At 43.8% G+C, this 21,279-nt stretch overlaps 1 protein-coding gene across 2 annotated transcripts in view; it reads right to left on the bottom strand.

Moving 5' to 3' along the window:
- The window catches only part of LOC138110595 (ligand of Numb protein X 2-like), a 29,357-nt gene extending 19,973 nt beyond the window's left edge, over nucleotides 1–9,384 (bottom strand). Inside the window, exons 1-2 of one of the 2 annotated variants that reach the window (XM_069015694.1) lie at nucleotides 9,177–9,384; nucleotides 4,826–4,978 (exon numbers count right to left, since the gene is read on the bottom strand). The gene's annotated coding sequence lies outside the window, so the exon portion shown is untranslated. The remainder of the gene's footprint in view (nucleotides 1–4,825; nucleotides 4,979–9,176) is intronic. The other variant, XM_069015695.1, reaches the window with a different exon arrangement.
- Nucleotides 9,385–21,279: the final 11,895 nt, after the last annotated feature.

The raw sequence follows: 21,279 nt of genomic DNA, 5'->3' as shown, positions 1-21,279 counted from the left end.
CACCCCCACTGATATACGTAACAAAGAATTGAAGGAAATAAACCAGCAGAAATCTCTTTATATTTCCCATAAGGATTTCTTTGGGGTCACCTTTATCTTTACTCTATTAAAAAAAAAAAAATAGAAAATCACTGTTGGCTTTTTTTTTTTTTTTTTTTTAGTAGGATTCCTTGTACTGTAACATTGACTCAAAGATGAGACTATATTTTTTAAGATGACTTATCAGGTAGTTTAATCTGTATTCCTGCCAAAGCAAGACTATTCCTGACAATATTAGCACACTGCCTATTCTTGTTTTAGCTCTGCCAGGGCACAGAGCCTCAGATCTACCCCCCCTGCACATCTACAACACTGTTAATAGCTCTGGGAGGGGTCTGCCAAGAACCACACCAGCAGCGAACCCCTCGGCACCATTCCTGGTGGGCAAACTGCTCATTCTCTGCTCAGCAGCCCAGACTTGGAAACTGAACTGATGACTCACTTCTACAGCTTTCAAGAAAAAAAGCTCTTTTAAAAGACCGTGATTATCTAAGAAATCTTTCCAACCCCGTGCCTCCACTTGTGCTGTGACTGAGCAGGAGCTGTGCCTGTGGTACCTGGGTACCCCAAGAGCAGCATTCCAGCTTCCCAGCTTATCACCAGCATTCCCAAACACACTTACTGGGCAGTATAAATTAAGGCTCCATTCAATCCAGGCCTGTCTGCTCACACAGTTCCAGCATTTGATCCAAGTGCATTTTGGTCATGAATGTATCTACCAAAATTACATTTCTCTGAGGTGTAATATTGCTGCTATTCCCATTTAAAGACTGAGAAATTACATCACCAGAGGGTAAAACAGACCCACAGCGGCACCAACTCCTGGGAAGTTAACACTTCGTTATGTCTCTGAAGAGGATCTCAAGGAACCTACCTAAGACCACATAAGAAGCTCCTGGGGAAAAAAAAACCAACCCAAACAAAAAAAAGAATAAAATCAAGCCTGTTTCTATTAACTAACTGATTTATAAAACCACAAATATGGTGAGTAAGCAGAGCACATTCCATGTTGCAGAACACAAAACCATGCAGCCAGTCTGCAGCAAAGACATAAAACAGAAGTGTAAACTTCTTCCTAACAGATATGAGATGCTAGAGGAGTGTTTCAAACTGCTAAAGTTAAAAAATAATTTAAAAAAAAAATGGTTCTCAATATTAAAAAACCAGTTGTACCATGGGAAATATTTTAAAACTGGCATGGTTCATGCTTTTGGGCAGCTGTAGGTTAGCACTGACATGTTGCTATAGAAATTGGGCTGAAACCCCAATACAAAAGCTTGTTTGGGGACTGCAGGGCTCATGCCCCACGTCTCCTGCTATGTAACACTGCACTGCAGTAATTATGTCAGTTATTATAACAACATTTCCCTGGGAGACTGGAAATGCAACATTCCTACTAAAGGCTAAACAATTAATTAATTTTTTGGGGGTGGACAAAACAAGTCATCAGCACAATCTGGATGAAGATGGCTGAGGGCATACACCAGCAGGGCACTGACCAAACCTAAAAGCAAGTTCCAGATGGATTCTGATGGAGCAAACCCAATCCTCTAGAAATAAACCATGAGAAAAGGGGCAGAGCTTTTCCTAAACTTTCTTCCAACAGTTTTCACTCAGTTAAGAAGCTTTGTGTTTCACAGAATGGCGATTTTTTTCCATTCCAGAGAGAGAGAAAAGTGCACTGGAAAAGTGCTCTGTAACAGGGAGGGGGAGTTGCTGAATTTCATCCCTGCCTGTGAAAAAGGATTCATGAAATGAGACAGGTTTTATAGGACAGGAACCACAGTCCTGACTGAACACTTCCAGTGTGTTGCCACAGTGTTTCACAACCATCACTGAAATGTCCGTAGTTTACAGCGGTTGCAAGAAAAGTGTTAGAAAAGCAGAGGATTTTTTATAATCAATATTGAAGTAGGTCAATTTTACAAAAATACACAACACCAAACCCAAGAATGGTTTCAGGTATTGATACAATTTCCTATTATCTTTATTATTTTCTGATATGGCTGAAGATCAGGCCACTGAATGTCAAAATATTCTGTAGATGGTGAATTTATACAGTTAAATAAGAAGCAACTCTTTCACTAATTGAGCTTGCCTTGAAGTCACGGGGTTTCTAACGAGCCACCTCCAAGTGTAACTGCTCAGCACTTGTGTGAACATTTGACTCAGAAACTCTAAATCAAAGCTGCTTTAATGTAATCAATATCAAGAAAAATGGAAATTTAAATTTCCATTGTCCCCATCATTTTTTATACCCATCCTTTAACCATAAATTTGAAAATAAGTGGTTATTTAACTCCTTGGTGTTTCTGTGCTTGTTAAACAATTTGGTATTTTATCTGCCTCAGCTTCTGGGCAAGTTTTCTGGAGCAGAAAACAGAAAGCCAATTGTATTTTCATTAATTATAATCAGAATCATTATCCTGTTAGACCAGAAAAGAGCTGTTATCTCAAGAAACCCTATCCTGAGAGATGAGCTACAAGGCTTGAGTAGAGCAGGACAATCCCAAGGAGTTTTCTGCTGAGCAACTTTTGCAGGATCAGCTCTGCAGCATTGATGGATTTCCATTTTTAACATAACTCACTTCCAGACAGATTTATAAAAGCTTTATAAAAATCTTCCAGACTTTTATAAAAAGCCTGTCTGGTTAGTGTATCTGAAAGTTCAATGCAAGGGAAGATTTGTAATACTCAGTTTTAAAAATCTTACTAGCAATCAACAGCTTAAATTGCAAGCATTTTTAATTTGAGGAGAATCAAAAGCTGACATGAAAACTTAAGAAATTGGTACTTATAATTTATTTCTCTTACTACCATATGCTCAGAACATTTGCTTCTCTCTCAGTTAATGATTGCACAGAGTAGCAGTAACTGTCTCACAGGACCCAGAGTGTTAAAGTAGCAGGGCTACACAAATGTAACTTCAAAAATTAATCCCAGTACTTTCTGCAGAGCAGGAGATTCTGGTGTTGTCATTCTGGTAATATTACCTGGGTAACAAGAGCCAGTAAATTTCCTCTCTCCTCCTTTCTTAAGGAATTAAGCTTTCCACCTACACTTTTCTTCCAAAGGGGATCCAACAGTGACTAGTTTAACATAGTGCTCAGAAAAAGGGATATGAATTCATGAATGCTTCCACTATATCCACCCTCCTTTCTACATCATATTCCACACAAACATGCAAGTTGCTCATTTTGTGCTTGCAGGAATTCTTCAGTCACTTAAATCAATTTGCTTCTTTGCAGGATTTGAGTCAAATATTCCTATGGAAGTTCTACCACCACATGGGTGGATTGTCTCTATTTTTTTTTCTATTGTGTTTATAATCATCTCTCTCCAGGAAATTAAATACTCCCACCTCCACCCTCACCTGCATTTTCAATTTGGCAGCTATCTGGAACTCCATCCCTAAAAATCAGTTTGATGTTTGTAGGAGAAGGTTTCTACAAAGAAAGAAGGAACCCAGTGCTATTATTTAAGGATTTAATCAGTAATTAATAACCACAGCTTCTCCTCCAACCCAAATAAAAAGCCCAAAACCAAACAAAGAGAGATTAGGAGATGTGATGTTAAGATTTGGGTTCATCTGAATTTCTGGGAGCACGCTCACTTTCCAAAGAGCTGGGCTTGCTTCTGGGACAGGAGGTAAAGATCAAGTGTCTAATGGCTATAAATGAGTATCAGATGCTCTTACCTCATCACTGTCTGTGTGTCTACCTACAAATTCCTTGTTTGTAGGGACAGATGAAAGAAAACCTGCACAGCACTGTCCCTCTGTGATCTGTGTTTGTCATACAGGTCAGAGAGAGGCAACGCTTTCTCATCCCAGCACTTCTGAAGGATACAGGGGAAGAAGCAGACTGTGCACTATATTTTATATAACTGGATGTTTTAAAAGTCTCTGTTTGAATATCCTCACCAGGGTGGTCACATCAGAGATATTTAAAAGTAATGTGAGAAGGGAGGAGGCGGGAAGAGAGAGACTCTTGCTTTTGGGAGACAAAAGGTATTTCTGTAGCTCTAAGCCTTGCTGTCTTGTGAGAAACTCCTACAGAGCTTTAATCTTTATCACACTCTATCAAAGTGTTCCTTTAAAATTAATTTCAGTTAAAAGAAATTAATCTTGGCCACTCTCAGCCTTAAGCATGAAATAACTAATTTTCTAAGTTCATTACAACACAAACAAGGAACTCTTGTTTTCTACAAAACTTTACCACAAGCAATCCAGCAGCATGAAAGCAGCTTTGCACCTGGAGATGAAATATTTCCTATCAACAGACACAGTTTTTAACATCAGAAACACCAGATTAGGGCTTTGCTGCAGGATAAAGTAGCACAGAACTCCTCATTACCCAGTCCAAGTCTCAGTAGCACTATTTTTTTTAATGGTGTTCTGTTTAAAGAGTTTGGCACAAGGTGTGACAGCATCCCTTCATATCAACAGGCACTTGGAATCTCAGCTCTACAAAATAAACCCAAGGCAGGATGGCTGAGAGTCATTCCAGAGGGACCAGCACATTTCCCCTGGCCTGGCTCTTCTTTCCCAACAGCTCCTGTGCCCGGTGACAGCAGGGTGACAGCAGGGTGACAGCAGGGTGACAGCACCCTGCTCAGACTTCCTTTCCTGGGGTAAGAGGGGTTTTTATGCAAAGTACTTTCTAGCCCGAGCTTGTTCACACTAACTAAAAAGGCTGAATTAAGAGCTAATTAAGTCTGTAATTCCCCTTTACATTCCATCTCACCATCAGATCGTGGTAAAGGGGAAAGAAAGAAAACAAGTTACCTTCATTTAAACAAAACGAAACCGTCTCAAACTGTGGCTCCCCAGGGCAGCTGCAGCTGAGTTTGAAGTGAACTTAAACTCTGCCAGTGCCTCTGGGTAGGCAGAGCTGCTGCAACCAGTAGCTGAAATGCCCTTCACCACAGGTGACAGCTCCTAAGTAAATAATGAAACAGCAGAAGTCAATAAAATAAAAAGTCTCTGGATAAAGATTACATTCCCCAATAGACAGACAGAACAGTATTATATCTCATTTTTAAAGGACTTGAGACATATTCTGCTGTTTAAGACATCTGTGTTCATGGTTCATGAGCTTACACAGTTGCACATGGCACTTTTCACCCAATTTCATACCATTTCTCCTGGTGTATCTTATTGACTTTAAACAACCCTCATAGCTGAGGGAAACAAAACTGCAAGAGGCATTTTGTATTTGGGATGTATTTCTTTCTTTTCAAATCTTATTCCGATTTAAGGCTGGGTCCAAGCTGGTACCAGCAGCAGGACTTTCAAACCCATTGTTATCTTGCCGCACAGGGCCCACATTTGCAGTATGTGTGAATTGATAACTGTATTTTCCCTTGTTCTAAAAATAATTTTAAAACGGGAGTGGTTGCCTCATCAGCTAAAGGAGCTGAAGCAAGAGAGCAAAGTCCTTGAGCTGTTCCCAAATCAGTGCAACAGCCACATTCCTCCTGAGGCAGCCGTGAGTGACCTGCGCCACCGCTGTGGGGAGGGAAGGGAAGGGGGAGGAATCTCCTTTCTCCGCTCGGTTTTCAGCCCCTGGAGATTCGGACTAAAGTAGCCCCAGGTGTTGATCTCACAAGGAAATGGGTTTTATCCTAAGCACTAAAAGGCCCACGAGAGCTATTATGTTTATTTTTATGTATCCTCCTTGAAATAAGCACGCGGCAATTTTTGTTCCCGACCAGTTGCGATCATGTACGAGAGGAAATCCTCAGCTCCAAGTTCCCAGGGCAGGGACTGCTGCCGTTATTTATTTGCCGTGTAGAGATCTGCAATAGCATTTATCAGGTGAGAAGAATGTCTCTGTTATCAACCCCCCACCCCCAGATAAGTCTGAGAACTTTACAAATAGGGCCGCTCATGATTTACTGGGCTTTCAGCAACGGCCACCTTGATGTCACAGGTGAGCGAGTCCCTTGAACCCGCAAGAGAACAGGGCAAGTTTTATCTCAACTCCTTTTTAACTGTCAGAAAAACAGCTTTTAGAGAGACTCTGCTGCAGCTGTTTACAAAACATGCATTGTTTAAGGTACAGGCAAAGAGTAAGCAAAATTAGACAACACTTTAAAAAAATACATAATCCCTTCTATTGCTTCCTTTCCAGAATATTCCAAATAAGGAACACTACAACTCCTAATAGAATTTGCACAGAGAACCTCTAAACTCAGGGGATCACTATATAAATATATATATTTTAAAATAATAATAAAAAAGCCTTTGCCTGTAAGCCGCTGATTGTCTCTCCAAATTCCTCCAGCTTTATTCCATTTCCCTCCTTCCAGCCTTAAGTGCTTTTTCCTGGACCAGCACAGTAATTCCTACTGCTCGTTCATCTAAATCCCCTCTAACCCTTTAGATGGCTTGTGAGATACTGACTCGTGGGCAATTTCTTATCTGAAATATCAGAAAAACTGCCAGATATTTTCATATTTTCAAACTTCATTTGTGTCAAGAAATTTCTAAGCCAAGAGCAACGTTTTATATGCTATAAATCAGGGAACATAAACGGACGAGGGACTGTCAAATACAATTCCTAACAACTGTATGAGCAGCACCACTAAAGTAAACTGAGAAGGAAAAGCCAAACAAGAGGGTTTTGTATTAAACCAGCAAAACATATTCAGGCCTGTGAGTAAGGCAACAGCTGCAACTCCTCTGGGGAGATCCACACGAGCAGAATGAAATGATGCAGCTTCATTTTCAAAGCGAAATCAATAGAGCTGTTGCAGCAGGATGCTTTTATTTTAATGCAGAAAGTAAGATATATATGACAGTGCAAGGAGAAGAGAAAATACAGCAGGGGTGTTTCATGAGCTACAGATATTTTATTATGCAGTGATATTCATTCTTTTAGGTTTATTCTTATGATACTATTTAAGTCTAATACTCTACAATCTCATAAATGTGTAAGTTTTTTTATTAAGCACACTTGGGGAAGTACTGCATTACCATAGTTTATAAACCCATTAATTACAATTTCTAGAAGTTACTGGAATTGCAATTCAGGTAGCACTAAGTTCACCCAGAATCAATCTCAGCCTGTTTCATCAGGTACCTTCGAACCTCATGGGGTTTTTTGGAGGTCATGTAGCTGCCAGGTCCCTCCTGGAAGCTGTTTCTTCCACCTTTTTCAGCCCTCATTGCCCAGGCCATATGGCTGGGTTTGTTTCTTAACTCTTGCTCATTTCCCTCAGTATTCATTCAGTTAAAAACTTGAAATTTGTCATTCAACAGATGTTCCTTTTTGCTGCACACCACAGGTCCTTCTCTCCCGTTCATCCCACGGGGTTTTATGCCAGTGCATCCCTGTTATTGAAATGAATTCCATCTGCACCCAGCTTGCATGCTAACGCTTAGGGTGAGTGAAGGTGTGGATTTCCAGCACAGCTGACTTTTCCAGCTGGGGAGCCCCAGAGAAGGTTTGCCTCCTGTTTATCACTTCCCTGCTCCATCCTCAGCCATATGACCCCTTTGTTTTGCCCTGCACAACCACTGGTGCTGTTCTGACTCCATAAGCTGGTTCAGGGAGCAAATCCCTTTGGGGGAGGGAATAAATATTCCCACTGCCTTAGGCCCTTTCAGCAGCAGACACACTACATCTGCTCAGGGAAATTGTGAAAGGCGACTTGGAGTGTGCAACTTCAGAGAAAGAAGTTTTGTTTTGAAGGAGCCATGTGTGCAATCTGCTCTCCCTTTGCTGGAGAGCTGCCAAAAGAGCTCCGGCATCAAGGACAAACGTCAGCGCCGTCCCTCAAAGGCACAGCACACAACTGGCACTGCTGCAGGAGAGCTCCAGTTCTCCAGCCCACCCAAACCTTGCGCTGCTTGAGCCTCCAGGGGCTTAAGGATTACACAGGACAGCTCTGGGCTTCTGTGACAGTGACAGAAACTTCTCTGGGCTGCCAATTATCTCCACTGTGCCCCTGCTCCGACACACTCCGCACAGCAGAGACCTTCTCTACCACTTATATCTGTACTTGAGCGGGAATAGTTTTTCCTACGGAAACTTTATGTTCTGCTCCTTTCGCCTTGGCTAAAAAACTGGAGCAGAATTTTAAATATGACCCTTTTTCAGGTTGGTAAGCAGCAGGGAAGCACTCATTTTGAGCTCCTTACTTTCCCGAGGTAAAGTAGGTCCCGAAAACCGCTCAAGGAGTTGAAAGTGCCGTTTCAAGCGGGGCTTAAAGCAAACTAAGCCTGCAGTGCCACCGAAAGGGGCAGTCCCACTGTCCCTGCCACCTCCTGCGCTGGCATCAGCTGGCTGCTGCCTACTCTGCTCCTTCTCCATCAGATCTCTCTCCTCCTGACATTATCCTCGAGATGCCAAGTGCACCCAGCCAAGCAGAGCAGGATCACCCCTTCAGCAGCACACAGCCTCACCCTGCTTTCCACCCCTCATAAAAAAACCCTCGTAAATTAAATAGAAATCTGTCCAGATATATGGTTGCTCTTTGGGTTAAACTAAGCCTTATCATCACCTGTACTTCTTACCTTTAAGGTATTTCCAAAAGGTCCGCATCCTCACCTTGCTGTGCTTTGCCTGTTTATCTCAACTTCTATTTATAGGCGTTTTTCCCCCTGCATTAATTACCAGCAAACTCGCCGACTCCTCGCAAAGACATTTCTGCCCCACTACCTCCCTGCGACCCCGGCAAGCGGAAAACCGCCGGGTTTGGGGAGCCCTGCCCAGGCACGAGCTGCGAAGAGTTAAACCCTGGGGCCGGCAGCCTTCACCTGCTGCCCGTGTCACTGATAAGGGACATCGGCTGTGGCCCCATGCGGTCACGGCCGGGAGCCCGCCGCTGGCAGAACGGGGATCCCCGGCCGCCTCTGCAGCGGATCCGCGACCCCTCAGCCCGGCAGGACCCCCGCGACCCTCAGCGGACCCCGCATCCCCTCAGGGACCCCGCGTCCCCTCAGCCCCGGCGGGACCCCCGAGCCCCTCAAGGGACCCCCGCGCTCAGCCGGTCGGGACGCCCCGGCCTCAGCCCCGTGTCCCCCCACCGCGTCCCTCAGGGGACCTCAGCCCAGTGGGAGCCCCGCGCCTCCTAAGGGACTCCCACGTCCCTCAGTCCCGGCAGGACTCCCCCACACCGTCCCCGCTCACCTGCGGCCGCCGGGGGCGGGAAAGGGCTCGCTCGCCCCCGGGATGGGGAGACAAGAGGCGCTGGAAGCCCAGCGCCAACCCGGCCTGCGACGGCGGCAAGCGCGGCGCCTCCACCAAGTTTCCGGGCGGGGAAGAAAGTCGAAACCTACGTGAGAGGAGGAGGAGGAGGCAGCGCAGCCGCCCAGGTGTCACTCGTCCGCCCGCCCGGCACGGCTCAGCCCAGCCCTGCCCTCCCCTTACCGCCGCCTCCGCCTCCTCCGCCGCCGCCTCCCCGGGCCGCGCACACCCGTCGGCCTTGGCCCGCCCCCAGGGGAGCCGCGGGGGCTGCGGCGCGTCCCGGGCCTCGACCGCCCGCTGCCCTCGTGGCATCCCCGCTGCCCTCATGGCATCCCCGCTCCCCTCATGGCATCCCCGCTGCCCTCGGGGCGCGTCCCGGGCCTCGGCCGCCCGCTGCCCTCAGGGCATCCCCGCTCCCCTCATGGCATCCCCGCTGCCCTCGGGGCACGTCTCGGGCCTCGGCTTCCCGCTCCCCTCATGGCATCCCCGCTGCCCTCGGGGCGCGTCCCGGGCCTCGACCGCCCGCTACCCTCAGGGCATCCCCGCTGCCCTCAGCGCAATTCCCCCTCGAGGCAATCCCGCTCGCCTCAGAGCATTCCTGCTTCCCTCAGGGCATCCCCGCTGCCCTCGGGTCAATTTCCTTTACGTTCGCGGCAATTCCCACGGCTCTCGGGGCAATCCCGCTGCCCTCAAGGCATCCCTGCTCCCCTCAGAGCATCCTTGCTCCAGTCAGGGACAATTCCCGCTCCCTTCAGGGGAAAGGATGGCACTGGATATGAGGGAGTGCTGATTTCCCTGTTGTTTCTATAAACTCCAAGTAGGTCCAGGTTCCAGTGTTCCTATTGAGACAACTCCGGGAGCTCTCCTCCTTCACGCCAGCAAAATGACCAGCCGCACACGGGGGGTTTAAAAGTTTCCAAGCTGTGTTAGCACGATATCTAAGCTTGGAATTCCTCCTAAAGGAAGAGACCAACCTCCCAAGACCCAACTCATTATAGTTCCTGGGTTATAATTTCTTTCTCTCGTTCATCACACAGCCTTGGAAATGCTCTTTCTGCAGACAAGAGGGCCATGAAGTAATAAAGACAATGACGTTTCTGACAATAAAGAAAAAAAAATAGAACTTTAAACCAGCAGTTTAGAGGAGGATTTATTAGGAAGGAAACCTTTGTACGTTGAGAGGTAATGTAGTGCGGGTGGAACTAGCACACGCCTGTCTGCACTTGATCGTTTAGGATATCCCAGAGCTGCTGATACAGACCTAAATGGAGGGAGGAGAAAGTGCTTCCCATGTCCTGAAAACACCTTCTCTGCTTTAATAGGGCTGGGGATCTGTGTTATTCAATAATATTCAATCAATAAGAGAAGAGGACATCTTTTATTTGGGAACTGGGACTAAATGATCTTTAAGGTCCTTTCCAATCTGAGCCAAATCATTCTATGATTTTATATCAGTTTTTTTAGTTCACTTTGTCCATTTTGTGTCAAATTTCCTATGGAGTCTTTCTGGTTCTTTGCTACCTCATTAATTCCTTCTGTTCCCTGTTTTTGTCTGTTGAAGTCTTCCAATGAGGGGCTGTGAGCTGTGCTTGGGAGTGAGTGAGGGATTTTCATGTTGCACAGGTGAGGCTGTAGGAGATGCGCCCTGTACTGAAAAAGCAGCAAGGCCTTTCTATTATTTTATTTAGATTATTGTTGGAAATCTAATGGAATCGAGGCAACAACATCTTTGCCCACACGAGATCCATGTTTCCACAGGACGTGAAGTGTAAAGTGTTTTTGTAGGGCCCAGCTGAGAACTGTGATCCAGCTTTGCAAACCCACTGATTTTGGTTAGGATAAATTAAATGTCAGATAGGATTTCCTCTGAAGCACCAAGGCTGAGGAGGCTGGGTAGCATCCATCAGATCATTCTGAACAAAAAATATTTTAGGAATAAAGCTGGAAGTACATTGCCAGCTCGGACACGAGCACCAGAGCCTGGTGCAGAGACATCAGGATGCGTCTGCACCCAACCTCACACCTGAGCCTGAACTCATTTATCCAGAACTCATTTACACTGAACAGTCTGGCCTCTAAACAGGAAAAGCTTAAGCTGAGCTCTGTGGAGCTGGAGCACTCCCAGGGGGAGAGGTTTAAACCTTAGCACAGACCAATTCTCTCTTCTGTTCTCCGGGGTGAGGACAGGAAATGTGTGGGTGAACTTGGGGTATTAGGGAGACAAACCCCAGGGAAATCTCAAATAGATGCAAATCTTCAAAACGAGGAATTCTGTCTAGTTAGCACTCGCTGGAGATTTTTATCAGGTGTTTCTCAGTGGACAGCGTGACCATACATAATTAAGGTCTGGTGAAAGTTTATTGTATAAGCGTGCTGGAATTTTGGTTTGGTTTTGTAATAAAGGAATCCCACTGAGTCATGGCTACTAAATGGACTCATAGAGGACACAGATCTCTTCTGCAGAGCTAACACAAATGTAAGGAACTGAAATTACTTCGTTTTTTCAGTCCGGGCAAAAGGAGCCACATCTTAAATAAGGCTTGGCTTGATGACACGAAGGCTTTGCTGTATTACTGGTTCCTACCTGCTCCTGTTCCTGCCCTGGCAACAAGGCACAGCAGCCTTTAGCTCTGCACTGTGAACCACATCAGGCCACTGATCCAGCTGAAAAACAAACCAGCTGAAAATCTCTAGAAATGTTTTATGTAAAATATATAAACACACTTAAAATAGATGGATATATTTTTAAAGCCAAATAGAGTTCCCCAATCTAGTTTATAATTCAGAGGTGGAATGGAGGGATGTGATTCTTCCCTAGAATTGCTAAGGAAGCAGTCAGAAGAGCAAAGTGGCTAAATATGAAACTGATCCTGGTGAAGAAGGATCCCAAACCGCAGCTGAATATTCAGTTTGCAAAGTGTAAATTAATTGCTCCATTGGATTGTTGTGCTGGCAGTTAATGTGTTGTGTAAACCTGAAGAGAAGGCTCAGATGTAAATGTTTTGCATGGAAAACATCTCAATATTTGGGAGAGAAATAGTTTCTGGGGTAACACTCAAATGGTGACTTTGGTTAAATGAATGTTGCTGAGAATCTCAGTCCACTGTGCCTTCTCTGGCACCTCTCACAAACCCCACGCTCTGCTGTCTTCACTATTGATTTTGGAACACCAAAGTTCTGCAAAACTCAAGGAGTTTTTATTTACTAGCAGTTCTGCTGAATTATTTGTGCAGCTTTTTGAGAGCTGCAAAGACTCTCTGTCACACAATCCAGCAATCTCAGGTCGAGTTTTATCTGCTCTCAGTGCTGATAATTTCCTGTGTGTGATTTGTACAGTAACCACCGTGTGGGAAAGATTATGGGCCACACATTTGTGCAGTGCATGTGTCAGGATTAAAATGCAGCTTCCTGGCAAACAGAATTAAAAATATCAATTGAATAAACTTGCATGTTTACAGATTATTAATTCTCTTATTTCACGGGAAGATTCAGACAGCTTTTTTTTAAAAAAATCTGAAAATAGATATTAAATAAGCAAAATAATAGGAAAAATAACAGCAGGAAAATTGGATGAGAAAGCAAAAATCACATCACACAAAGATCTATAGATTAGTTTAATCCCATTAAAGTTGCATAAAACTTGGTAACTGTGTGTGTGGCTATTGTCCTCTTATGGGATGGTGCAAGGAATATACGACTGCACAGTATTAATTTGGGACTCAACTTTGATGTTTCATCACAAACAAACCGAAATTCCCAACCCACACACAAGAATGTAAACACAATTAAAAAACAAATCCCACAAACAAGGAGAGAGAGTCATCCCAGGAATTTATGATTAAATGGCCTGGAATCTCCCTTTTGTGGAAAGCAGAGCAATGGGAACACGTGTGCATGAGGACACAGGGCATTCTGGTGAATCCAAGGTCCCAAACACAATGTTTGGATTCGTTCTGCCAGATTCTATAACTTCTTTTGTTGCTTTTGCAGTATTTTGTTATGTTTGCTGCAAATTATTGCTACCTGTGCATTGCATACTGTATTTTATAGGGAGCAGTCAGAGCCCCAGGGTTTGGAATTTATAAATGGGAGCAAACAGGCTATTAAGAAATAAAACATAAGAATCTTGTGTGTGTTAGTAATGATTTAGGACTATTTTACATTATCTTTCCTCGTGGTGTGTCGTTAACAGTGGGCAGTTATTAACAATGTCAGAGTCCTTTATTTGATGGATCTGTAGAATGTTTTCATTAGATATAAACAGACTGATTCTCTGCTTCCAGAAAAGTGCCTGTTGGCAGATATAAAGGGGGCATCTGGCTTTTCTTAGGAGGGGAAAAACCCATCTGGCTTTTTACAGTGGAGCAAATATGATAATATAAGGATAAAAAAAAGTACATGAAGCAAATCACTTTCTGGGTTTGCTGTTGTGAATAATATTGATGCCTATTCCTTAATTTTTATATGATACTGTTGAAATGCTGCAGCTGCTTTGTAACCAACTCAGATTTCTTTTATCATAATGCCTCTGTTGCAGTATTTTAAATGAGAGTTCATAAATACTTCACCTATCAAGACAAATACTGTAGCAATAGATAAAATAATGTTTCATTAGGCCAATTTCAGGTCCCACTGAATTCTCCATTATTATTTTACAGGACTGGACTTGATCTTTTGTGGTGCTTTGCCCAAAAGCCTGACTCCCATTCTGTATTAATTTCTTGAAGAAAAGAGATAAGGTACCACCAAGTTTCCAGCAATTATTTCTGTACAGTAAGTATAGTGCTTGATTTACTTTATAGCCTGTAATTGCAACACTGTTCTCTTAGTTAAGACTGATAACAGATACTGAGTAGACTTGATCCAATTCAGGAATATTAGCTATGCAGTTTTGTGCCTGGGAGTTACCGCTGCTCTCTGATGCAGGGTCTGCAGTAAATAATGTGTTCCTGCAGGGTTTAGAATTTGACCTCCAGCCACTTTTGTTCTGCTAACTGGTTAAAAACAAACCTGATTTTCTGTCTGTGTTTATGAGCTTCTTGGGCAGCTGGGCCAGAGGAAAGGGCTGTGTGTGTCCAGGGGTGTTATCCTGTCCCAAACAGGAACCACTTCCCCTTGGAGTCCCAAGTGAGGCTGTGCAGCTCTGATCTTCCTGGAGAGGCAGGAGCCACGGGAAGGCTGCAGCACTGCTCCTGGTGGGGCAAACTCTCTGCCACGAGGGTTTGGGAGCAGCAGTGACCATGAAATACAGAGCAATTCCTGGAGCATGTTCAGGGCTTGTTCAGTCATTATTGCAAGGTCAAAGAGCACCTTTATTTCTCCAGCATAAATGCAGAATACTCGGTAGGTGTGAGTTTGGGGCCAGTCTTCTTCCAGTTTCACAAGGTGCTCTCTGCTTCAGCAAGGGCTGCTTGGCCATACAACGTGTTGAAGACAACTCCATTTGGAAAACTAAACCAGAGATCACCTTGGTTCATGCCACCACAGAATCTTTCAAATAATTTTCAAAAGCAGACTCTCTCAAGGTGTCCCTTTTTTGTGGTATTTCACCCAGCCCTACATTAACAGCCCACACCTAGGCTCAAGAAATGACTGCAGCAAGTCCTGAGTGTCAAACCAGCTATCAGCAGTGGGCTCAGGTACTGTGACAGCTGTGCAAAGAATGGTAAAGGATAAAGATAACGATCCTAAAACTCATAAAAACTGACAGGTTCCTTTCATCAATTCTTCATCCACAGATTGCTGTAAGCCCTTCAGCACAGCAGGTGCCAGAGCAATTTAAATATGCATATAGAAAATATCTCCACAGGGATTACTCCTTTGGTGCCTGATTTTCACTCACTTCTGGAATGGAAGAGAGACTCAGTGTCCATTTATTTAACAGTGTTTAGCACCACCCTACAGCAGAGTGAAGAAGCATCTCAGTATCAGGCAATGTTGAGATATTTGTTAGAGAGGCAAAATGTACTGAGATAATTTTACATTTCTTTTGTTCATGGAGTTTTCAGTTACTAAGGTTGCCCTGGAATACCTTAGGTATTTACAAATCAATTTTTAATAACAGTAATATACATCCCACAGGAATGTGGGATGGCTGCAAGTCTCGTCAAGCTCTAACACAGATCTGGAGCCATACCAGTTAAACACACTTTTCTTCAAAACTCTGCTCAGGGAAAGTGACATATTTCTAGTGAGACTCTTCAGTCTACACCAAAAAAAAAAAAAATAGACATATCCTGGGGAAAAACAAGATCCATCCAAATAATTGCTATGTGCTGCAGCTGGAGCTCTGTTTCCAGAAAATAGCTAAATATAAACATTCCTGACTGGATGGGTGGGAAGCCAAGGCTGCCTTGCAGCAAAGATACCCACAAAATATGATTACCTCTTAACAAGCTAATCCACAAGAATTCCTTCTGCACTGAGCAGGAGATCAGAGAAAGAAGCAATACAGCTGCCATAACTACAATTGTATAATTAACAGGCCTTCTCTGGAAATGCCACTGTGGCCTCTGCTAGGAGTTCTTTCTCACATTCCTGGACCAAGCTACTTCATTTCCAAATCCAGAGGTTACATTTTGTTAGCTGTCAGTCAGGAACTCTGCACACCATCCCAGGGGACCTGCAGCTCTGCTTTTCCTCTGCTTGCTGCAGTGCCACTGGAGATGATGTGAGAAGGAGCCACAGGTTCTGTGGTGCTGTCCCAGATTCCAGCTTGGAAAGGACACTGCAACCCCAGCTGCAGGACTTTACATAATCTTTGTACTTGTACATCACTTCTGCTTTTTTAGGTGACCTCTATAATAGAAATCTGAAGTGTCACAACAATAATACAGCTGTAAAAATAGAACAAACCTTTCATAGGACTACTTAAACACAATTCTGTCACAACTTGGAGCTGGGTTTTGGCAGACCCAGTCATTAAATCCTGCGTGCTTCTGTAACCTGTACTTTGGGCTCTTTTCTGGAGAAATGTCATTCTGCAGAGTTGCCACCTGAAATTCTGGACCAGATGCCACAGATTTTCGGAGAGTTTTCATGGATGTATTACACGAGTTTCCTGGCCATAATTATGGATCTTTTCAGTAATGAAAGTCCTCTGTGCTTCCCCATTACGCTGAATTCAGATGCAAGGGGTGGTGGTAAGTCCAGTTAAAAACAAAGGTGCTGCATGTGACACAGGACATTCCAACCCTGATTCTCTTCCTGCCAGTTCTCCCCCTGAACACTCAGGTCATCGTCTGCGGAAACCAACGATTTTGTGCTTTGGTACACAAGACCATTTGAGGGTATTTTATAGGCCCATCTTGTCAAACGCTGAGCGCAGCCCTCAGAGACTGTTCTGACCAGTTTTAGCAGCCTGCCTTGAATTCAAGCTATGCATGACTTGGGAAGAACGAGCTCGTTAAATACATTCCAGAGGTGACTTAACATAAGAAAGAAACACACCTCTTCCGTGCAGTGCTAGCAAATGTGCTGCTAAGTCAGGTGGGGCTTGTCTGGGAATAATTTGCTTGGCTCAAGTTAAGATTCTGCTGTCTGAACATAATAAAAGAAGTTGGGATAAGGCAACATAATAGAAGTTTGACCATAATAAATGTCTGAACATAATAGAAGAGGTTGGGATGAGGCAGGTCTGCCTCCAGCCCGGTCACCCACACTTGTAAGAGCTTCAAAGTACTGAAGGAAGTAAAAATAGTTTGACTGAGAAAAGGAAGGAATCTGGTATGAAAGCCTTACTTTCAGAAATAGAATATGTCTGTGATTGCAGTCAGATATTTTAAATAGATCTTCACCAGAAGAGTCTTCGTTTGTGTTTTGACCAATGTGTTCCTATGATGGACCTGACTGAAAAGAGCCTCCATGCCAATTCTTTCCTGGATTGGATTCATTAGTGCACAGTAAAACAAGAAACGTGCTCAAGAAATTCCTTTAATAATAATTTTAATAATGACTCAAGGGATGTCAGGTGAAATGGAACACAGATCTGACATGCAATATTCACTGAAGTACATAAATTAAATGTGCTCTTTTGGTCATAGCCCACTTTAACTTTCCCTTTTTGTGGAAATGTGGAGCCCAGCTCTGAATTCAGATGAAATGCAACAGCTACACTGTCCTCCTCAGAGAAGAGGTATTTAGGAACCAGCTGCTCTGGGAATATCATCTGCTACATCGTGGTGTGTTTGCTGACAGAAAGTGATTTGACTTTAAATCTATTCAAGATCAGAAATCACTGCTCACTTCTAGTGTTATCCTTTCTACATTTTTCAGAAGATTCAATGGTCAAAGTAATGATCATTATATATTAAAAACTTGGGAAAAAAAAACCAAACAAAAACCAAACAAACAAACAAAAAAGCCAAACCCACAAATTCTACATCCCTGCTTAAGTGAGGGATAGCCAAACTATTAATCTGCATACCAGGGTTTAGCTAGTTAAGAATTTCTTCAGCTGTAGGACTGAAATATATCCCCAAAAATGAATTACCAAAACAATATTTTCAACTGCCTACTCCATCTCATAGATTCAGCAATTCCCTCCTGTGGCTGAAGATGCTTTACTTCTGGTTGTGCAGCTCACAGGACATCTTCTGATTTCTAGCCCAGCTGCATTCCTCATCAGCCGTGGAAGTTCCCCTCTGCTGATGAGCCCAAGTTTGTCTTCTTTACTCACAACACTTGGTCCTTCTTAATCTCTTTTCCCATAATCATCAAAAAGCACTTTGCAGATATTAATGTGCAGATTTGCCTGCTGGCAGACTCCTAGTTTCCAATCCAGGTTACTGATTTGGAAACCGTGGTTTAGTCCCTACAGCACAACAAAGAATCTGTTTAATAGAACTCAAGGAGCTGCTTTTATTCTTACTTACATCAGCTTGTATTTGTCTTTATGCTTTTGCTAACTGTGGAAATTAGCTCAGCACTGCTCTTGCTTTCTACAAGAGGGAAGCTTCCTGAGTGGTTTCATTTGCTGCTTGGGAGAGGAAGGCTCGTGTGTGGAATTTTTGGAAGAATTTGCCAGATAAGGCCCCAAGTCCAAGCCAGGCATGCTATTTTTATCTCTGATATGACTCTGAGTTGCAGCAGTGATGTTACAGTAGCAGTTAATTTAGGGTTCAAAGCAAGGTAAAAGGCAAGTTGATACTCAGTAATTTTGTATTATTAAACATTGGTTATGAAATGTTACTTCTGAAAAAGCTATTTTGTAAGTCCATCACAAGGAAATTCCTTTTTCTTGGCATTGGGATGTTGCTTCCATGGATCTTGGCACAGAGCAGTGTGAATCTATCACATTATTGCAACCCAAAGCAAAGTTTGGTTCAAATAAGATAATACTGAAATGAAATAAAGGGACAGCTGGATTAATTATGGTCAGTTATCTATGCACAAACAAAAATGCTGATACCAACACAGACTTTTCAGTTGAGCAGAACCTCTGCAAACAGCGATGTTCTCTGACTTCAGCAACACTGCAGGTGTGGGTGTGAGTAAAGGAGCACGTTAAAAACCTGTCCCTGGATGACACCAAGCTCAGGGAGAAAAAGAGTCCTGGAGCTCTTGCTATGTGTTGTCAGTGTACAACAAATTAAGATGAGCTTACCCTAAACACTGCAGCTAAACTTTAAGCTGGTCTTAAAAGAACAGATCATGTGCTAGCTGAGGCTCGAACTTTTCTTACTGCTCTCCGTTCTCAAGCTGCCTTTATAACAAAAAAATCTCAGTGCCTAATTTCCTTTTTCCCTGAGGAATGGTTGGGTTTTTGGGCTTTCTGCTGAATATCCTGGCTACTCCTAGCTCAGCCCTGTGGTGGAAGGAGGATCTGATGGAGAATGAGCCCTGCTCAAACCCCAGGTTTTGTAGCAGTTTCACCGTGTCAGCAAAGAGATTGTGGATTTATGTTCATATCAATTAATGCCTACAAGCACAGCAGCTGTTTCTTTTCCAATCTGCATTGCTATGAGCACATACACTGATAATATTACTGGCATTTGGACTTTTACTCCCTTACCTGTAACAATTCAGCTACAAAGCATAAAAATTCCGTGAGGATAATTCCATCAATCCAGCTGTTTTGTAACAGTTGTAACCTTCTGCACGTCCTGGAAGCCTGAGGGTTAAAGAGCAGCTTTAACAGATCATTGTCTTTGGCAACAATTTCAAAGTTTGATTTAAGTTCTTTCCCTTGCTCCATTACTCAGGGCTGCTCCTAAAGAATCTCCTCAGTGACAGGAGAGCCGTGGGCATCCCTTCAGTCACTTTTCTTGTCCCTGAATGTCCCCTGCTGTCCCCCAGGGCTGTCCCTCCCTCAGGAGCACGGCAGTGGTAAAGTAGGAGTACCCTCTGCTGGCATGTTTTTGGCTGGGCTCTGTCCCACAGCTCTCCAGCCTGCTTCTGTTCCATAGCACATTTCCCAGTTATCCCCACCTCCCTATATTCATTGACAGATTTCCCTTCAGAGGCATTTTTATACTTGAGTCATATTTATACTATTCTACCTAAATTTTCTAATTTTTCATCATAGCGTGACATAGGTCACTGTAAATAATTTCTTTCCCTGCTTGGCTTTCAGGTCCTTGAGTTAAATATTTTTTTCCAACAATCAGCACTTGGACAAAACATATTATAATTTGTTTTTAAGTGCTGATACACTCGATACCGTACATGTTACATGGAATGCTGATGGGATTCCAGATCACATTCCAGGGATCACAGATATGCTGAGAGTCTTGTGGAAGTTTCTACAACAGAAATCTCAGGGGGAGAAGAGTTTTGGGTTCTTTTCAACCACAAAAGTAAATAGCAGAGAACAATAGCTTTTCTGAGACCGGGAAATAAAAATTGTCTTGGGCTAGAGGTGAATCCAGACCCTGTTTAGCTACTCTTAGCTGGAATTCAGAGAGGAGACCCTGGGATCTGAGCCCTTCGGTGAGTCTTGAGTACAATGGACATGGAGCATAGCCGGGAGAAAGGAGTAGCTGCAAGCGAAGATTAGAAATCCCCTCGGGGCGAGGAAGAAGGAACAGATTGTGCTGCCTGTGTTTTGCCCCATGGCTGCTTCTGAGCATTCCCTCTCCCAAACACTCCAGAAGATTTTTAGGAAAGAGAAGCCCCAGTTCCCTTGGGCCCCTCATTGTCCTGCAGTGTTTAACTCTGCTCTCTGCCCATCCCTGGCACAGAGGAACTAACTGCCTGCTCTGGGGCCCCTCACGGATGCTTTGTAGGCTGCTTTATACCGGGGGCAGCTGCTGTGCATTGATGGAAAGCCACATAAAACCACGGCAGTTGCTCTTTTAAGCTTCTTCAGTGACAAGTGTCTAAAGCAAAACGTGTTACCTCTGGTTCTGTAACAGCATCAGACCCATCTAGAACATCAAAGCTGTCACTGAGTAAGCAACACAGAAGACGTGACAAAATAACACAGTAGGCTGCACATAAAATAGTAAATGATTGTATTTCTTTTCTGTGTTTACCTCAAATAATCCTTTGGAGGTCTGAAACAAAAGCAAGGCAGTGCTCTGTAGGTGTCAGTGCTTCCAGACTCATTCCACAGCTCCACCACCGCACCCATCAGTTGGGTAAGGGCTGAGCTGAGGAGGAAAACAACACAGCTGGATTTCCTTTCCTGTCCTTGACACCTGGGGATCGCTGGTGACTGGCACGGACCTGCTCGGATGTGTCACCTTGTGAGACAGCGCTTCTTGGGGCAGCACCTTCCAGAGGTGTTGCATCAAAGAGGAATTCCCTTGGGAATGTCTGTGTTTCTACTGGTTGGTATTGGCTATGAGTTATTAATCACAGCTTTGCAGTTTACACTGCAGCCCGGAATGCCATTGTATTCCCAATTCTGTTAAAAAGAACCATTTCAAAATGCTTTGACATCTGCTTTGCTGGAGAAATGGGATGTGCTTTCTTCCCCTGACAGCTCTGGCAAACTGTGAAAGGTAGCTGTGAAATACCTGGTGGTTTACAAATCCAACACAGCTGCAAGAGTTTGCAAGTCTGAAGCTGTGTGATTACTGCAGATTGAGAAGTCTGTTAAACA

This window comes from Aphelocoma coerulescens, chromosome 4A (genome assembly GCF_041296385.1).
Source record: "Aphelocoma coerulescens isolate FSJ_1873_10779 chromosome 4A, UR_Acoe_1.0, whole genome shotgun sequence".
Classification (NCBI taxonomy): Eukaryota; Metazoa; Chordata; class Aves; order Passeriformes; family Corvidae; genus Aphelocoma; species Aphelocoma coerulescens.
This window is presented reverse-complemented; position numbering and strand designations above follow the sequence as displayed.